This window comes from Mauremys reevesii, linkage group 1, assembly GCF_016161935.1.
Source record: "Mauremys reevesii isolate NIE-2019 linkage group 1, ASM1616193v1, whole genome shotgun sequence".
NCBI classification, from domain to species: domain Eukaryota; kingdom Metazoa; phylum Chordata; order Testudines; family Geoemydidae; genus Mauremys; species Mauremys reevesii.
The window spans coordinates 304,957,578-304,975,830 of NC_052623.1; the positions used below are offsets into that span (position 1 = coordinate 304,957,578).

An 18,253-nucleotide genomic window follows, 5' to 3' on the forward strand; every position below is an offset into this window, starting at 1 on the left:
CAAAGCTGTCTGAAGTGGACCTGTCAAACTGGACAGTTGATCTCATGTTGTTGTGGAATGAACTGTCCAGTTTTAACAGGGTTGGTAGGCACCCTATCTTTTCTAGCATTGCAAATAGACCTGCTCTGCTGACTGTGTCGAATGGTTTGGTTAGGTCCACAAAGGTGATGTACAATGGTCAGTTTTGCTCTCTGCACTTTTCTTAGAGTTGACGCAGAGAAAATATCATGTCTATAGTCAATCTTCCAGCCCTGAACCGCACTGTGATTCAGGGTAGACACGATTCGCCAGCTGTTGTAGGCACAGTAAGATGACTTTTGCAAAAGCTTTTCCTGCTAGACTTAGTAACGAGATACCCCTGTCTTGTAATTGCCCTTTTCGCCTTTATTTTTATACAAAGTGATGATATTTGTATCGTGCATCTCTTGTGATACCTCACCCTCTTTCCAGCATTTAAGTAGCAGCTGATGAAGATATGGTAAAAGGCTGTCTTTCCCGTACTTGATGATTTCTGCTGGGATGCCATCTTTTCCAGGAGCCTTGCCACTTGATAGCAAATCAATAGCCTTGCTTAGCTCTTTTACAGTGGGCTCCACATCTGGCTCTGGCATGACGTGTAGAGTAGGTATTTGGTCCAGTGATTTGCTGGTGATGTTTCTTGTGCGTATAGCTCTGAATAGTGTTCAGCCTATCAAGACAACTGCTTGCTTTTATCCGTAATGATTTCACTGCTGTGTGATTTGAGAGGGGAAACTTTGTTGAGAGTGGGACCTAGAGCTTTCTTCAGGCCGTCATACATGACTTTGAGGTTTCCTGTGTCTGAGGCTGTCTGTATCTCTTCACAGAGCTTGATCCAGTAATGATTTGCACAATGTCTACTTCCTCGCTGTACCTTGGATTTTGCACATTGAAGTCTCACTTTGGTGCTCCCTTGTTGTGTTCCTGATAGGCTGTGTTCTTAATGTTGATGAGAGGTAATAGTTCCGCTTCATTTTCTTCAAACCAGTCCTTTTCTGATGGTCTCTTTCCCCCAAATGGGGACTGGGACCGATATTGCAACCATATGTGGTATCTTTGGGGACTACTGCATTAATGTATCATTGTGGGCTAGGGATTATATTCTGCTTCATGGGGAAAGATTATTGCAGCCCCTCCAGGAATGAAAAATAGTCCCTGTAAACAGCTCCAGAGAAGTGTCCCGCCCCGGGGTGGCTTGCCTATAATGGTTCAGGGTTTCAGCAAATGCAGACAAAAAAAGAAAGAATTGGGGTATAAAAGGCCATCTTGAAGTGACACAGGGGCCTTCCTTTTGATTCAGCAAATGGACATGTCCAACAAGGGACCCAGTCCTGCTGAAAGGTTGGGAAAGACTTTGATCTACCAGACCCCCCCATGGGGAAGATGGGTGACTGTTGGTATGTTCAGTATGCATGTATACGTTTTTATTATTTTATGTGTTCTCTGTCTGCTTTTGTCCCTAAATAAATGTGCTGTGCTTTAAGAGAACTCTTTGGTTACTGGTAATTGACACTGATCATAGCCCTTGGGGAGGAAAGTAAAGTGCAGGGGCTGGACTTTAGTCAGACCTGCTGTGATAAACACAGTGAAGTGAAAGGGGGTTGCAAGCCTAAATCCCTGGTGAAGAGGGAGAGAAATGTGGGTCCCTGCCCAGAGAGAGGTGAAGAGACCTAAGAGGGGATTCCTTGAGTAAGTAAGGAGAGGGTCAAAGGTGCAGGTACCCTGAAACCAGCAGTAACTATCCAGAGACAAGGTAGATAAGATAATATCATTTATTAGACCAACCCACCTTGTTTCGCTAATATCCTGGGACCTAGGCAGATACAACAACACTGCATAAGAAGCATCTTAAACAGTCACCAGTGCAGTCCCAGCATGGGTATAATTGTTCTTCATTGGTAATCTAAACTCAGTTCAGCTTCTGTAATATTCAGACAACATTTTTTGCAGAAAGACCATGATATCCAACAGAAACTATCCCCACTAATGAGGGGAGGTGATTAGCAGCTCCAACTTACAATCTGCACAAATATGAAATCTATTTCTAACACAACAGTAAAGAATTTATATCTGACATCAAGCCTTCATGTACCTTGTATTTCCTCTCCACAGCTTCCAGTCTTCACTCTAGGATATCTGCTCCCACATCAAAGATTAATCACTGCAGATGACATATGCTGCATGCTTTAACTTCTCAACTGATAATAATGTAGATTTTACTTGATCAGTCTTAGTGTTTGCTATAGTGGTGCCCATGCTTTGAAATATCTAAGGTCTCATTCACAACTGGCCCCTGAATGCCATAACTAGATTGCAATCATATACATTTGTGTAATTTTAAAAATAAATGCACACAGCCATACTCATATTAGTATCGCTCATAATGCATGACTAAAAATAGTTTCTTCTTTGAATTCAACAGCAACCAAGTCCTGCTGTTGATCCATTTTGATTTCACCCTGCAGTTACAGGGAGAGGACAGTCACGGGTGCACTTAAGACCCGAGGGATTCACACTGGGCCCTCAGACACCAAAGTGGGCACCTCTGGTTTCCAGTTTCCAAAGGCTGCCTCATTAAACTGACATGCTTCAGTGCTGAGAGCACCAGGAAAGGAGTGCATGCTGCAAAAAGGAGATCAAGCTTGAGGACAAAACTATTTTGATTTCCTCTGACTGGCATCTAATTTCCCAAGCTAAATAAAGGTACATCCCCCGGCCCTCAGATCCTCAAAGGAAGATCTAGAATGGAATGGAACAATGGAAATACTGTAGTTAAGACTGATAAGGCATTTCCACCTTAAATTCCTATTTCAGTCAAAAAATTAATTTGTATTGTTTAGTTTCAGCCTAGAACAATTGTTACTTAATTTCAGGAAAATCTGTTTGGTATAATGCAGTGTGCGGGGGGAAAGTATTGTTCAGATACTGAGAATTTTTCAGATTTTTCGTACTTGGATACCTCTTAAATAGCTTATTTTTTCAATCTCAGCATATGATGTAAACACACACACACACTACAATCCTGTTTATCTGAATGGCCTAGGGGACATCCAAAACTTAACTGGGCATTTGGGTAAACTGAAATGCTATTAACTAACGTAGGACTACATGAGGGGGACACCATGGATTTGGATAAGTAGGATTTTTGGATAAAGGGAATTCAGATAACCGGAATTATACTGTATGTATATTCTTAATAAGGAGTAATGGCTTTGCCTTGCTTGAAGAAATCTGGTTCTGAAATAAGAAACTGAAAGTTGGAAGATAGTCAGCTGGGCATGCATGCTATGTTATTTATGTCTCCTAACCTCAGTGAGATGTTGCAGGATTCAATGCTCCTAATGGTGGCAGCTGTGAACAGCTGAAATACAGAAAAAGTGTTTTATTCCCAAACTCAAACATAAAAGAGAAGTTACAGATGATGATTATTATACACTTTTACAGTGCACTATTAGGCATGGAGAACTGAGGCACAACTCAATCTCTTCCAGTTTGTTGCATCCTTTCCTTTGCCAACAAGATATCTATTTAGATAATGAGTTCTTTAGGGAAGGGGCCTGGTTTTCTTAGGCCTTGACCCTGTAAACAATTATATACATGCTTTACTTTATGCACGTGAGTACTTCCACTGGCTGCGGTGAAATTACATGCATGCTTAAAGTTAACTATACACATAAGTGTTTGTAGGATGGAACCTTCCTGTTTGTAAAGCACCTAGCATCATTTTGGCACTATTAAATACAAAACAGTGGATGCTGGTTCTCAGCAACCCCAATATTAACAACTTTCAGTTAATAGCAAAATTTTGCTGGGAACCAATCCTGTCCCATTGACTATGATGTTTATGGAATTCGGCTATATACCACTTATTCAGAACTTTTTTTGAAAGAAAGACCCCGCTGCAGGCAGGACGAGCTGGGACATGCCTTCTCCGATTGCTGCCCCACAAACTGACCTACAGACAGGGACCCACTGCCAGCAAGGGAGTGGGGCGCTCACATACCCTCCAATGGGAGAGGCTCTGCTGGAGGGGAGTGTGACCCAAGTACCTCTTGACGCCAAATGCTAAGTGCAGTATGTTAAGCAGAGTGGGTCCGGAGGTGAATTTTGCAAGCTGGTGGGTACTGTTACTTTGGGAATAGCAGATCGAAGAGTTCTGTGGGCAGCCAGTGGCACAGGGGCTGAGCACTCCTGAGGGACACTCGGAGGACTCAGGGGTTGGTATGTGTCTATTGCTACCTACACAGAGAGATTGAGGCCCGGGAAGGCCGGGAAGGCAGTGCTTTTGTTGCCAGAGGACTCAGAGAGCTGACACAGCAGGCAGAGGCAAAACTTCCTCATGCTAAGGGCAAGCGGTAGCGAGGTGCCTCACAACCCTGGGTATCCCTGGGGAGCGTCAGAGGGAGGTTGAGGGGGGAGGCTGTGGGCTGGGCAGCAGCAGGGAGTGGGGCTGCAGCCCAGATGCTGGGGCTTTCCATGGAGAGCAGGAGCATGCAGGCTGCACAGTACCTTTCCCTGCACTTTATGGCTGTGCCCTGCCCTGGCATGAGAGGCCCGGGCTAGACATACTCCAGCGCTTCCATCTCTGGCTGCAGCTCCACCAACCTGCCTTTACCTTATTGGCAACCTTTGGATAATAGGGAACCCAGACATTGCTAATAAATGAAATGTGATGATGGGATCTGCCTCCTTAGGGGTAGGGGTGTGTAGGGGTCAGCCCAGCCATGTCACATGGCATGACCTTTTAAGACATGGAAAGGTCTGCCCTACAGAAAGACCCCAAGGAGATTTGGTGGAGAAGATATGGGTAGAGAGCGATAAATGGTGTTTGGGAGAAACTCTTGGCACTGGTTCTGAAGGGCCCGGGATCAGGAGCCTTGCAGAGTGGGCAAGGTAAGGCTCCCCTCTCACCCAAGAAATTGAGGTTGAGCTCTGGGGGAGAGGGGCCAGCATATATGCTGCCTCCTTCTCAAAGCAGGAAAGACAGCAGGAAGTGGAAGGACTGAATGGGAAAAGGGCTAGCTGGAGGAGAATCTGCCACCACTGAGAAACAGCCTAGCTTCACCCTCTTTGGAACCCCCGCCCCCTTAGGTAGTTGAAGGCTGCTATCAAATCCCCCCTCACTCTTCTCTTCTGCAGACTAAATAAACCCAGTTCCCTCAGCCTCTACTCGTAAGTCATGTGCCCCAGCCCCCTAATCATTTTCATTGCCCTCCACTGGACTCTCTCCAATTTGTCCACATCCTTTCTGTAGTGGGAGGCCCAAAACTGGGCACAATACTCCAGATGTGGCCTCACCAGTGCCGAATAGAGGGGAATAATCATTTCCCTTGATCTGCAGGCAATGGTCCTACTAATGCAGCCCACTATACCATTTGCCCTCTTGGCAACAAGGGCACACTGTTGACTCATATCCAGCTTCTCATCCACTGTAACCCCTAGGTCCTTTTCTGCAGAACTGCTTCCTAGCCACTCGGTTCCTAGTCTGTAGGAGTGCATGGGATTCTTCCGTCCTAAGTGCAGGACTCGGCATTTGTCCTTGTTGAACCTCACCGGATTTCTTTTAGCCCAATCCGCCAATTTGTCTAGGTCACTCTGGATCCTATCCCTACCCTCCAGTGTATCTACCTCTCCCCACAGCTTAATGTCATCTGCGAACTTGCTGAGGGTGCAATCTATCCAATCATCCAGATCATTAATGAAGATGTTTAACAAAACCTGGCCCCAGGACAGAGCCCTGGAGCACACTGCTTGATACCGGCTGCCAACTAGACATCAAACCACTGCTCACTACCCATTGAACTCGACGATGTAGCCAGCTTTCTATCCACCTTATAGTCCATTCAACCAATTCATACTTTTTTAACTTGCTGGCAACAATACTGCGGGAGACTGTATCAAAAGCTTTGCTAAAGTCAAGATATATCATGTCCACTGCTTTCCCCATATCCACAGAGCCAGTTATCTCATCATAAAAGGCAATCAAGTTGGTCAGGCATGACTTGCCCTTGGTGAATCCATGTTTACTGTTCCTGATCAACTTCCTCTACTCCAAGTGCTTCAAAATGGATTCCTTGAGGACCTGCTCCATGATTTTTCCAGGGAGTGAGGTGAGACTGACCGGTCTGTAGTTTCCCGGATGGGCACTATATTTGCCTTTTCCCAATCATCCAGGACCTCCCCCGATCACCACGAGTTTTCAAAAATAATGGCCAATGGCTCTGCAATCATATCAGCCAACGCCCTCAGCACCCTCGGATGCATTAGATCTGGACCCATGGACTTGTGCATGTCCAGCTTTTCTAAATAGTCCTTAAGTAGTTCTTTCACTACTGAGGGCTGTTCACCTCTTCCCCATACTGTGCTGTCCAGTGCAGCAGTCTGGGAGATGACCCTGTCTGTGAAGACTGAGGCAAAAAAAGCACTAAGTACTTCAGCTTCTTCCATACCATCTGTCACTAGGTTGCCTCCCCGATTCAGTAAGGGTCCCACACTTTCCCTGACCTTCTTGTTGCTAACATACCTGTAGAAACCCTTCTTGTTACCCTTCACATCCCTGGCTAGCTGCAACTCCAATTGTACTTTGGACTTCCTGATTACACCCCTGCATGCTCGAGCAATATTTTTATACTCTTCCCTAATCATCTGTCTAAATTTCCACTTTTTTAAGCTTCCTTTTTGTATTTAAGCTCACCGAAGATTTCTCTGTTAAGACAAGCTGGTCGCCTGCCATATTTGCTATGCTTTTTGCACCTCGGAATGGTTTGTTCCTGAGCCCTCAATAAGGCTTCTTTAAAATACAACCAGCTCTCTTGGATTCCTTCCCCCCTCATATTAGCCTCCCTGGGGATCATGCCCATCAGTTCCCTGAGGGAATCAAAGTCTGCTTCTCTGAAGTCCAGGGTCTGTATTCTGCTGCTCTCCTTTCTTCCTTGTGTCAGGATCCTGAACTCAACTATCTCATGGTCACTGCCTCATAGAATATCAGGGTTGGAAGGGACCTTAGGAGGTCATCTAGTCCAACCCCCTGCTCAAAGCAGGACCAATCCCCAGACAGATTTTTTGCACCACATCCCTAAATAGCCCCTCAGGGATTGAACTCACAACCCTGGGTTTAGCAGGCTAATGCTCAAACCACTGAGCTATCCCTCCTATCTCACTGAGCTATGCCTCCCAGGTTCCCATCCACTTTTGCTTCCCCTACTAATTCTTCCTGGTTTGTAAGCAGCAGGTCAAGAAGAGCTCTGCCCCTAGTTGGTTCTTCCAACACTTGCACCAGGAAATTGTCCCCTACACTTTCCAAAAACTTCCTGGATTGTCTGTGCATCTCTGTATTGCTCTCCCAGCAGATATCAGGGTGATTGAAGCCTCCCATGAGAATCAGGGCCTGTGATCTAGTAACTTCTGTTAGTTGCTGGAAGTTAAAGCTTTAAGGCTTATGAGTTTAATTTAAATGAGCTAGTGTTTGAAATAGATAACACTTTCATTTTGATAAATTAATGGTGTGGCAAAAAAACTCTAAAAGATGCTTCTACCTATAAAAAAAAATGGTGCTCTCTAGAATTCTAATACTTCACCATATAATTACATTACTTAATCTGATTTATTTTACTGCATGAAACATAGTATAAATGTTTCCTCGACACATTAACATAAATATAATTTTAGATTTTATACAAATGTTAGTGCAAAAAACTCAAGTAACTCTGGAATCATATTTATTTATTGGACATTTTGGATAATGACTACCATCATATTCATACAGGCCCAAACCAAACCATGGAACCCAATACCACTGAAATTTCCAGCCACATTTGAATTTTTGGCTGAGATCCATCTATGCATGTATGCACAAATCCGTAAAACAGTATTTGTGTGTCATGTTTAGGAGTGCAGAACTTTCACTGATGACATGCAATATGTGTATTTACAGGTTTCCTGACATGGCAGCCTGTGAGGGGATGTAATGTATTTGAACGTATTTTTAGAACTAACAGAAACATATCTTGTACCATTATGAATAACATGAAATCAATAAGTAACACTAGAAATAAAGAAAAAAAAAGAGATAGAGCTTAATAGCGTTGGGAATATTGTAACACCAAAAAAGACCCAAATATCTGACTCTAGTTACTAATGTGAAGGATAAAATAATTAATTAAATACATTGTTATGAACTAGTATGCCCCCTGTACAATGATAATATAAAAACTGGAGTGTTTCAGGGCTTTCAAAAAGTATTCATGCTATCTGTCCCCATTTTAGAAGATTAGTCTCTATTTTGAGCTGTATAGTTGTCATTTTGCCTCTTCTCCCTCTTAAAACCTTTCTGTGTCCAGTTTATTTCAAATGAGTTGAAAGATGTATCACCACCTCTCTCTTCCCAAATGTCCACATTTATAGATTTCTATTGTTGGCTAGTAGGGAAGAGTTATTGGTGTATTTTAGTGTTGCTCACAATAATATATTTTTGCAGTAAAATACATGAGTGGCTATTCTAATAATAACCATAGGCTTTTGCTGTGTCATCAGAATGGTAGTGTACGTTGAGAAGAGATGAGAACTATCTGAGGCAAGGAGAATGTATATCCTCATTGCTGGTGGAAGGCAAGGAATCAGCTTCAAATTTAGAGATGGGTGAATGAAGGAGTATTCAGTTCTGGACTGGGCGTAGGCTAGGATTCAAATCAGAGACCAAATCTGGGCTAGAGGCCAGTTCTGATTTGACAGAGCTGAAATCTCCCATGCTTGTTTCACAAGACTTTAGCCCAATGAAGTAGAAATCCCACAAGATACTCTAAGTCTCAAAGCTGGTCTGCCACTTCTTCAGGGACAGCCCCTGGTGGGTTGGGCCGGTTTGTTTACCTGCCTCGTCCGCAGGTTCGGGCAATAGCGGCTCCCACTGGCCGTCATTTGCCGCTCCAGGCCAACGAGGGCTGCGGGAAGGGCGGCCAGCACATCCCTCAGCCCACGCCACTTCCCGCAGTCCCTATTGGCCTGGAGCTGTGAACCACAGCCAGTGGGAGACACGATCAGATGAACCTGCGGACGCAGCAGGTAAACAAACCACCCCGGCCTGCCAGGGGCTTTCCTTGAACAAGCAGTGGACCAGCTTTGAGAACAATTGCTCTAAGTGATCATAGGCTGGGGGAGGCTGTGCCTCCCCAAACAGCCAGGCGTGATCCCGCCCACGCTCTGCCCCCAGGTCCCCTCCTGCTTCCTGTTCTGTGGTTCCCCCTGAGCAGTGGCCTGGGCTCAGGCTGGGGACCCGCTGTCCACTCTCCCAGCACTCTGGGGCTGGGCAGGCTGGGACTGTGCTGCTCGCCCTGCTGGCACACCTGCCCTCCCGGTGCTTGGGATACTAGCCTCGGTTGGGGGCTGGCACCCACGGTGGTGGTAGGGCTTTGGGCTCCAGTGGGGGTGGTTACGGAAGGGGGGGGGTTCTCAGGCAGAAAGGGCGGTGTTGGGGGCTAGCCTCCCCCAGCCGGCGGTTCACGCGCTGCCCATGATATATAGGAACCTGCCTACTATTCCCAGCCAATCTGAAGTTTAGTAGATGATGTAAGGCAGCGGAGCTGACCACCTCTTCTCCTGAAGGTGTTAGTGGGGGCTCCCTCAAAAGATATGAAAGGCAAACAGCAGAATGCCTGTTGTCCAGAGGGAGGGAAGATCACATTCTTCTCAGTGGCTTCTGATTTTTGTCCAGAAACTGTTTAAAAAAAATCAATAATACCTTCTGTATCAACACAAGGAGAGGTACAGCTCCTGTGCCAAAGAATTTACAGCCTATGGCTTCACAGAGATCTGGCTGGGCACCCAGAGTTCCATTAACTTCAGTGAGGGTTTTACCTGCATGGAGCTCATTACAGGATCAGGGCCTAAAACAGAGGTGCTATATAAATTCAAAATCCTTTCGCATATGACAAGACATTCTTTAGTTATAAAATAATCAACAAACCAGACATCAGCATGCTAAAATAAAATAAAAGTACAGCTTCTGACTAAGAACCCCTGCAAGGTCTGTGTCGTAAGACACACTTTTCATTTTACTGTGCTTCATTTACTCCAGGGTTTGCCATGAGATTTCGAGAATAAGAAGAAAATAGTCTCCCTACATTGGGGCGGGCAAACTTTTTGGCCTGAGGGCTGAATTCGGTTTCCAAAATTGTATGGAGGGACAGTTAGGGGAGGCTGTGCCTCCCCAAAGAGCCAGGCGTGGCCCGGCCCCTGCCCCCTATCTGACCCCATCACACTTTTCGCCCCCTGACGAGCCCCATCCCTCGGGACTCCTGTCCCATCCCCCCTCCCACTCCCTGTCCCATCCAACCCCCCTGTCCCCTGACAGCCCTCAGACCTCCTGCTGCCTCATCCAAACCCCCCTCCTTCCTAACTGCCCCCCCAGGACCCCTGCCCCATCCAACCACCCCTTCTCCCTGTTCCCTGACCGCCCCCAGAACCTCTGCCCCTGACTGCCCCCCGCCACCCCATCCAACCCCCTCTCTCCTTCCTGACTGCCCCTCTGTGACCCCTGCTCCCATTCAACCCCCATTCCCCGCCCTCTGACTGCCCTGACCCCCATCGACACCCCTGCCCCAACCACCACCCCGAACTCCCCTGCCCTCTATCCAACCCCTCTATCCCGCCCCTTACCGTGCTGCCTGGAGCACCAGTGGCTGGCAGCGCTACAGTCGTGCCGCCTAGAGCACCAGGACAGGCAGCTGCGCCGCCTGGCTGGAGCCAGTCACACCACTGCGCAGCACAGAGCACTGGGTCAGGCCAGGCTCTGCAGCTGTGCTGCCCCAGGAGCTCGCAGCCCTGGCGCCCAGAGCATTGCGCTGGCAGCAGGGCAAGCTGAGGTTGTGGGAGAGGGGGAACAGCGGAGGAGGGGCTAAGGGCTAGCCTCCTGGGCCAGGAACTCAGGGGCTAGGCAGTAGGGTCCTGTGGGCCGGATGTGGCCCGTGGGCCGTAGTTTGCCCACCTCTGCCCTACATTAATGCAGGATCTACTAGTTTTATTATTTTCAATATTAATAATAAGAGGAGATGTAAAACTAGCATGCCGCTTGGATTATTATACTGTGCCTTCCACCCAGACCATAGTATTCCATTGCTCACTCACAGCAATCCAATGACATGAAATAACCTCCTATTACTAAGAGCGTACGTGACTTAATAGTTGCAGAAATTATTTACAAAATAAAAACAAACAGATCACTCTCCCTTCTCTTTGGGGAAATGCTTCTAGCACAGTCTGTATGCAATGCATCCATAAATTACATACCTTAAAGTATGAACAAAATCATAAAACTAAAAATATGGCCTCAAATGTGAATAAAAACCCAGAGAAGATAAATCTCCTCTCCAGCCCTCTCTCTGACCCCAGTGCAAAAGCTCCCTTACCGCGTGTGAGAGCAGAGAAATGCAATTTCAGCTTTTTATTCCAGAGCAATATATCTACCACTGCCAGCTCCATGCAGAAAACATGAACTTCATCCTAAAAGGCTTTCAGTGTTTAAAATCACTTGGGAAGAATTGTCAAAAACACAGTGAACCAAATTCTAATTGCACTGACTCACCCTGGCTTTGACAAACAAAACAATTTGGTTTGAATTTCATAACCGTTCTCATCAAAATCCTTGGGAAAAGCGAGTGCATGTACTTAATGCTTCTTTTTGAATCTCAAAGACAGAGTCAGAGTTTGGTGGTGAGCCTGGAATGAATTAAAGAATTCTTTCAGTCAGATGTGAATCTATATATAGCAACCATCTCTTTTCAAAAGCAAAAGCTGAATTATAATTTTAGGAAATGGCATACGAGGCGTGATGGGCAAACCTCAAAAGGTTCAGAAATTCAGTCTAGATAAAGATCCACATTTCAAATGCTTGGCTGTAGCTTATCCAAACTAACAGGGGTGCCCTCCTGCAACCTTCCTTCTCAGCCCTTACCTTTGATCTGGGAAGGAATCCCTTTCCCATCTGACTGCAATAGCACTTCAGGAAGGCAGCTTGCCAGCTATCCTAAGCAGAGAATTTATTTAGGGGGTAGGCTCTGCAACCTTTGCTGATAGCTTTATTCCTTTTGACACAGGGCAGGTTCTCTTACCCTCGCTGTCCTCTTAGAGGAGTGGTTCTGTACTTCATCTTCCCATATGACCTCTTCTCAGAAAAGAAGGAAAAGTTGGCACTCCCTCCATACTAGTGAGAGCATTTGTGTACATCTTTCCCACCAGCAGCATTTTTTCCTTAGGTGGGAGGCTCCACAGCCTTCCCCTTAGTTTCAGCAAGTGGAAGGACTGGATTTGATTCTGCTCATTTTTAATTTTGTATTTCTGCATAGAAATGCCCTAAAATGTACAATGTGCCATTTGGTGCATTGCTGTAAGGGCCAGATCCTCAACTACCAGAGCTCAATTTGAGTCAGTGGAGCCACATTACACCAGCTGAGGATCTAGCCCAGAGCAATCAATAGAACAGATAATGGTTTAAAGTTATACTGTGTGTCTGTCTGGTGGTGGTGGTGCTGGGGGAACAGTGTTTGATGAGGAGTCTTGTCTTAACCAGGCCAAGCCATCTGAAGTAGATAGCTAACTTTGGTCTTTCTGGGCAGGGAAGAGATAAGAATCAAGGTTTATTTTCAATTGTTTAAAGAAATGCTAAATCAATTTTCTCATCAGAGGAATCACTTTAGAGCAATTCACCAAGTCAAGATAATGAATGAGCCTTTCTTTCATGGCATTCCTAGAGGAGGCATTATCCCAAATGATGTGGTTACTGAATATGAACATTTATAAAGGGACAATCATTATGTGAATTATGCATTTTACATAATTTATTTTGACTTACAGTATATAGCACCACGTTTATCTTTTCACATTCAGTGATAAAAAAGGCATCAATTATAACCCTCCTATCACAGAACAAATGTCTGGTCCTGAAATTGCCATGCTCATTCAAATATATACTGTAATTATACATTGAAGGATATAGGGCAATCTTAACTTGGTGTAATAAAGAAACACTCAAAAATACTTGCTTAAATGAAGCTTCTAAAGCATCAAAGGTGCAACACAAAACATAGCATGTAAGCAGATCTCCTCTGCCTTCTAGGGCTCGATGGCTGTTGTCTGAAACACCACTATTGCTAAGTATGTAAATCCACTCAGAACTGTGGGGATCAATACTCTTGCTGCAATGTTTTAAAATGAATAAGTGAAAAATTGCTTTCACATTCCTGCAGACACAATTCATTTTTTGTAGAGGCTAATCCAGTTTTCATAGCTGAATACCTGTACATTAGCTGTGAAGCATAGAATGCATCAAAAGAATAAGAACCATACAAATTGTAACAAACAGAACTGCAGTTTTAAAGAATTAATACCGTGTAATAGGAGTCCAGAAGTATAATAGGTAAAGCAATTTAGAGCCATTTCTACAGGTTATTACTAGAGCAATGTGTTATTTAAGAATTAAAACATAGAAGGCCAGGGGTCTGTGTCAGCATGACTGATGTGACAGACATTGGCCAATTGCTGTGACTTGGTCTGAAAATTATTGCACAAGTTTCTGCAAATTAAAGTTCAAACGCTGAGTTATTACAAATATAATTTGTCTGCATTGTGTGAAGGGAACTAATGTATTAGTTTGTTACTCGCATTCAAGTTCTGGATCCTGGTTCGGGATCTTTCTTTCTTTCTTTCTTTTCCATTTTTAGTATTGCCCTTTTAGTTTGTTTTGAGTATCCCTTAAATGACTCTGAATTAGAGGAAACAAAACAAAATTTGATAATAATTCATAGATAATGGGTCTGATCATCCCTTTGTGATTTGCACACGGGAATCATTCCACTGACTTCAATGGGCTTGGATCAGGCCCGGGACGGGAACATTCCGGGTATGTCTATGCTGCAGCCAAGGGTGTAATTTCCAGCTCTGGCAGATGTACCCACACTAAAAAGAGCAGAGTAGCTGTGGCTACACAGACTAGCCACTCAAATACAATCTCACCCATCCCTCTGGTTATGTATTTGGGTGACTAGCCTGAGCCACTGCCCATGCTGCCATGGCCCTACTGCTATTTTTAGCTTGGGAAACACTGACACACCTATGTAAATCACACCCCCCAGCTGGAGTGTAGACACACCCTCAGAGTGTGGGCTTGTGGGGGGAATGAGAGGTGTCAGTTGTCTCAAGCACACTTTCCACACTAGAGCATAGCCACAGCAGATGCCCATCGTCCCCAAAGGGAAGCCACTCAGAAGTTTATGCCCCCTGAAGCTGTATTAGCTGTTGAGTGGCACCCTTTCAGTGCAATGCACCTCCCTTTAAATTGGGGCTGTTTCCCACAGCAGAAGTCTTTTCACTATGGCTCTACAGTGAACTGGGGGAGAGGTGCAAGAGGCCAGGCACACAGTGTGGATCCCTGGAGCTTGGTGGCTGATCCCCTTGCTTCTTCCAGGGTACAAATTTAGAAGAAATTCACCGAATTTTCCTTTCCCATTTGGCAATCTGGGCCAACATAAACACAATTTAATTAGAAATATGACTTAAAAATAGCTTATTTATATGGACTTCAAATGGTCAGACAGAGAGACACACAGAACAAAGTTCTATGCAGCAGGCAGAATCTTATTGTCTCCTCTTAAAATGTTCATTTTTTTTCTGCCAGTTTTTTCTCTGCATCTCCTCTCTAACTTCTCAAATTAGTTTTCTTGCAGTTAGTATCTGCGCCAATAAGATTCACCTTGTGTGCTTAACCTCCTTGATTCACATGGTGAATCAAATTACGAAGATAATCTCATTCAGGTCTCTTTTTTTTACGTTTTTTTAGCTAACTATTTAGGAGGCCTGCAGGAATATTTCCTGTTCTGGGAACTTATACAATTTGAAGCTACACGGTCTTGAACCCATGTCAAAAGGCTTCACTGTTTATCATGAATTCTCACTCCAGCTAAACTTTTGGACAATTTGGATCCTCCTTCTGAGTTGAATTACCTGGATAGTAAAAATAGGTAGTGCTAGTTTTGCATGGGTGTAATTTTTCACAAGCAATTAATTGCACTTTCTTTTACCTTATTGGGACTTGATATACTAAAAGGACCATGTTCTAATCTTAAATTTAATTTTATATAGTATTTAACCAATTGCTTCTTCCCTAATGATTTTACAATCTGAATACATTGTTCTATCTCCCAAATTCAGAATCAGATTCTCAGTACTTTCCTGTGCTAGCGATAACAATCTTATTGAGAATACTAGAAATTTATCCTGTAAATAATTAGATTTGACAGATGCTAGTGTGCCACCAGCTAATCCCCCATGAAGACTCCCATACAGAATAAACACAATATATGCATATATTTGCTTTGGGACAGTTTGTGCAAATTTACTGACCAGAAAAAGCTGAAAAACGTAAACTTATATTTAAGTTCAATGTTAATTACAACTGACCCATTTTATTTCAAAATGTGTTTGCAACTCCATCTCCTCCAATTTAAAGAAAATTGAAAACACCATTGAAATAATTATCAATTTTCTTCATTTAATTAAGGCCAGATTTTTGGTAAACAAACAAAAAATCCAATAACCATGTTGATGATGTTTTCAATTATGTTTCTGATTAATAAATCGGGAAAAAAACAGAAAAAGTCTGAATTTTTTCCCCACACACCACCAACAAATTCCAACAACGTTGATAACTTTTCACAAAGTAAAATTTTATTTTTAAAAAGGTTATTTTTGACCCCCAAAACCCCAATAACAACAACAAAAAATGTCACTTGAAAAATTTCAATCTGTCCTAGTATGGATATGCTCTGTTATTCCTGCATTAAAGGTGGGTCTTAGAGGAATTAAGGAAACTAAAAAAGGAGGGTGTAAAGAAAAGCATTAAGCTATTGCTACAGGAATGACTATGCAAATGAAATTATGGAACATTTGTATGGATGTGACTATCCTAGTGCTTGGGTTAAGCCTCTGAGCATGTCCAGTGTTAAACACTTCAAAAGAATTGAACATACTCAACATTGTCAGCATGGCTCTATTAGGAGCCATTCTATCAGGGAGTGGAAGTGGAAAATGAAGCCAGAGGCTGTCCCAGAATAGCTCACAGTGAGGGGAGCCTCATACCTGAAGATCCCCTAAATTCAGCAAGTGATGAAGGCATATAGCTTTCAAAATGCACAGTCTCCCCACCCTAATGGCTCCCAACCAGATTTGGAAATGCCAGGAAAATTCTGTAAGGAGAACCACAGCGATTTCCTCCTTTCTTGCCCCCTGGGTAATATGGATTCAAGTACAATAAAAGAGAGATGCCTCAGACTATTTACATGATATCAAAAATAGAATTTTGACATTATAATTTCTAATAGCTGTGGAGTGGCAGGAGGGGAGTAATTTATGTAACCTACGTCAGAAAGATACTGAGATACCATTGTGACAGGTGCCACATAAAATAGATAGATCTTCTAGTACACAGAGTTTCATTATAGTTATGTAAGTAGGGCTGGTACTGCTGCCTATTATTAAGGTTGCCTGACACATCCTTTATAACACCCTGCTTTCAGTTGTTTATAACTTTGCCAGACTTTAACCATTTGGACTGAAATTTTCCATGTCAGCTGTCTGCCTCAGGTTGAATGTTGTTGGAAAATTTTAGCCTAAACAATTCAGCCATTTCTGAGAATGAGTCTAGGAATAAATACATTGTTTTGTCCATGTAAAAAAAAATGAGAAGCTTTATTGCCCCCCTTGCTTTGGAGCAGGGATTTGAAATTTGGCAAGGGGGTGGCCTTTGTGTCAGGAATGTGCCTTTTGCCAGCCCTGCGAAAATCCACCCAAATGCAGCCAAGTTATAAGCCTTTGAAAAATTGCACTTCACACATGCTCGCTAGAGACTTGATAGAGTTAGTCAGCTACAAATCTTCAAAGATGCTCTCCTCACTGAGCATGCTTGAGCCTCTCGCAGCTCCTAATGTGGATAAGACAGTGCATGCCCCATCCCTAGAGAATGACTGAAAAAGCTCCAGCCAAGGACTACAGGGGTATAGAAGGAATTTTCCTGTAATTGCTGCTCATGGTGGGGTTGGGACCAGGCACCAGGAGTAAGAGCAAGGAGCCTGTCTCTCCTGTGCTCGCAATGACAACACGCCCCACCCCCACCCCCAAATCCCTTACTGGTACCCAGGCAGCACGGAGGAGGAAGCCATTTGATTCAAATGAAGAGCAGACAAAAGCTGGAAGCTGGAGCAGGGAAAGGAGGAGAATGGGACAAGGAGACTGATGAGACGGAGCCTGGAGGGGAGAAAGGAAGTGTGACTGGGAACTGGAGGTGGGGGAAGGTAGGCAGGGACAGGCAGGCAGGGAGACTGAAACTTGATGGAAAAGGAGACTGGAATTATGAACCAATGGGGCGGATATGGGGGATGAAGGGAAGGAGAGCGATATCTGACAAGGAGCTGACATTTGAGGAGAAAACTGGAACAGGCTGAGCAAAGACAAGGAGCCAGAGCGGGAATGGGCAGGGAGGAAGCGACTGAGATTGGATGAGAAGACTGGGAACCAGTAGAAGGGGAGAGAGAAATCAGACAGAGCCAGGAGTGAGGAACTGCAACTGGCTGAGCAAGAACACTGGGTGTGCGGAACAGACTGGACAGCAACCTCAGAAGGGGTTACTAGGCCTGATTAGGCAAAAAGAATGGGACTGGGATGAGAAGTCTGAGGGAGTGGAGACCGGGACTGGGGTAGGCAAGGAGAATGGGATGTGAAAGAGGGAGGCATGGGGAAGAGACAGGATTGGGACAGGGAGAGATTTGGGCATAAAGCTCAAGCTTGGGGGAAAAGGGTAGATAAGTCTGTGCCCACTAGAGCACACACCTCTCCAAAACTTGGAATGGAACCCAAGATTCCTGAGTCTCAGCATTCCTCTGCTGTCAGGAAATATCTGAATGTGTCTCATTCCCCTCTAGTGCTCATCCACCCAGAGGAGGACAACAAACTACTGCTATCAGTTACTCCATTAGCTCAAGTGTCAGAGATCTGTACGAGGATCTATAGGTTTCAACCCAGCTCATGACCCATGTGGGTGTCAATATAATGCCACGTGATGAAATTTCTGTATTTTCAGTTTGCATTTTAAAAAGCCAGTGTAATTACATACACTGTTAGGAGAATATAATTAAGGTTAAAAGTCAAGCACTGAAAATAAAGGAAATGCCAGCATTAATGTTGCCTGTGACACCTT

At 44.3% G+C, this 18,253-nt stretch overlaps 1 protein-coding gene across 11 annotated transcripts in view; it reads right to left on the reverse strand.

Moving 5' to 3' along the window:
• TMEM117 (transmembrane protein 117) overlaps window positions 1–18,253 on the reverse strand; it is a 326,908-nt gene that overhangs the window by 24,242 nt on the left and 284,413 nt on the right. Inside the window, exons 8-10 of one of the 11 annotated variants that reach the window (XR_005589585.1) lie at window positions 3,327–3,379; window positions 2,111–2,179; window positions 1,819–1,939 (exon numbers count right to left, since the gene is read on the reverse strand). The exons of the other annotated variants lie outside the window; for them this stretch is intronic. The gene's annotated coding sequence lies outside the window, so the exon portion shown is untranslated. Of the gene's footprint in view, window positions 1–1,818; window positions 1,940–2,110; window positions 2,180–3,326; window positions 3,380–18,253 lie in introns of those variants that run through there. 11 annotated transcript variants of the gene reach the window in all.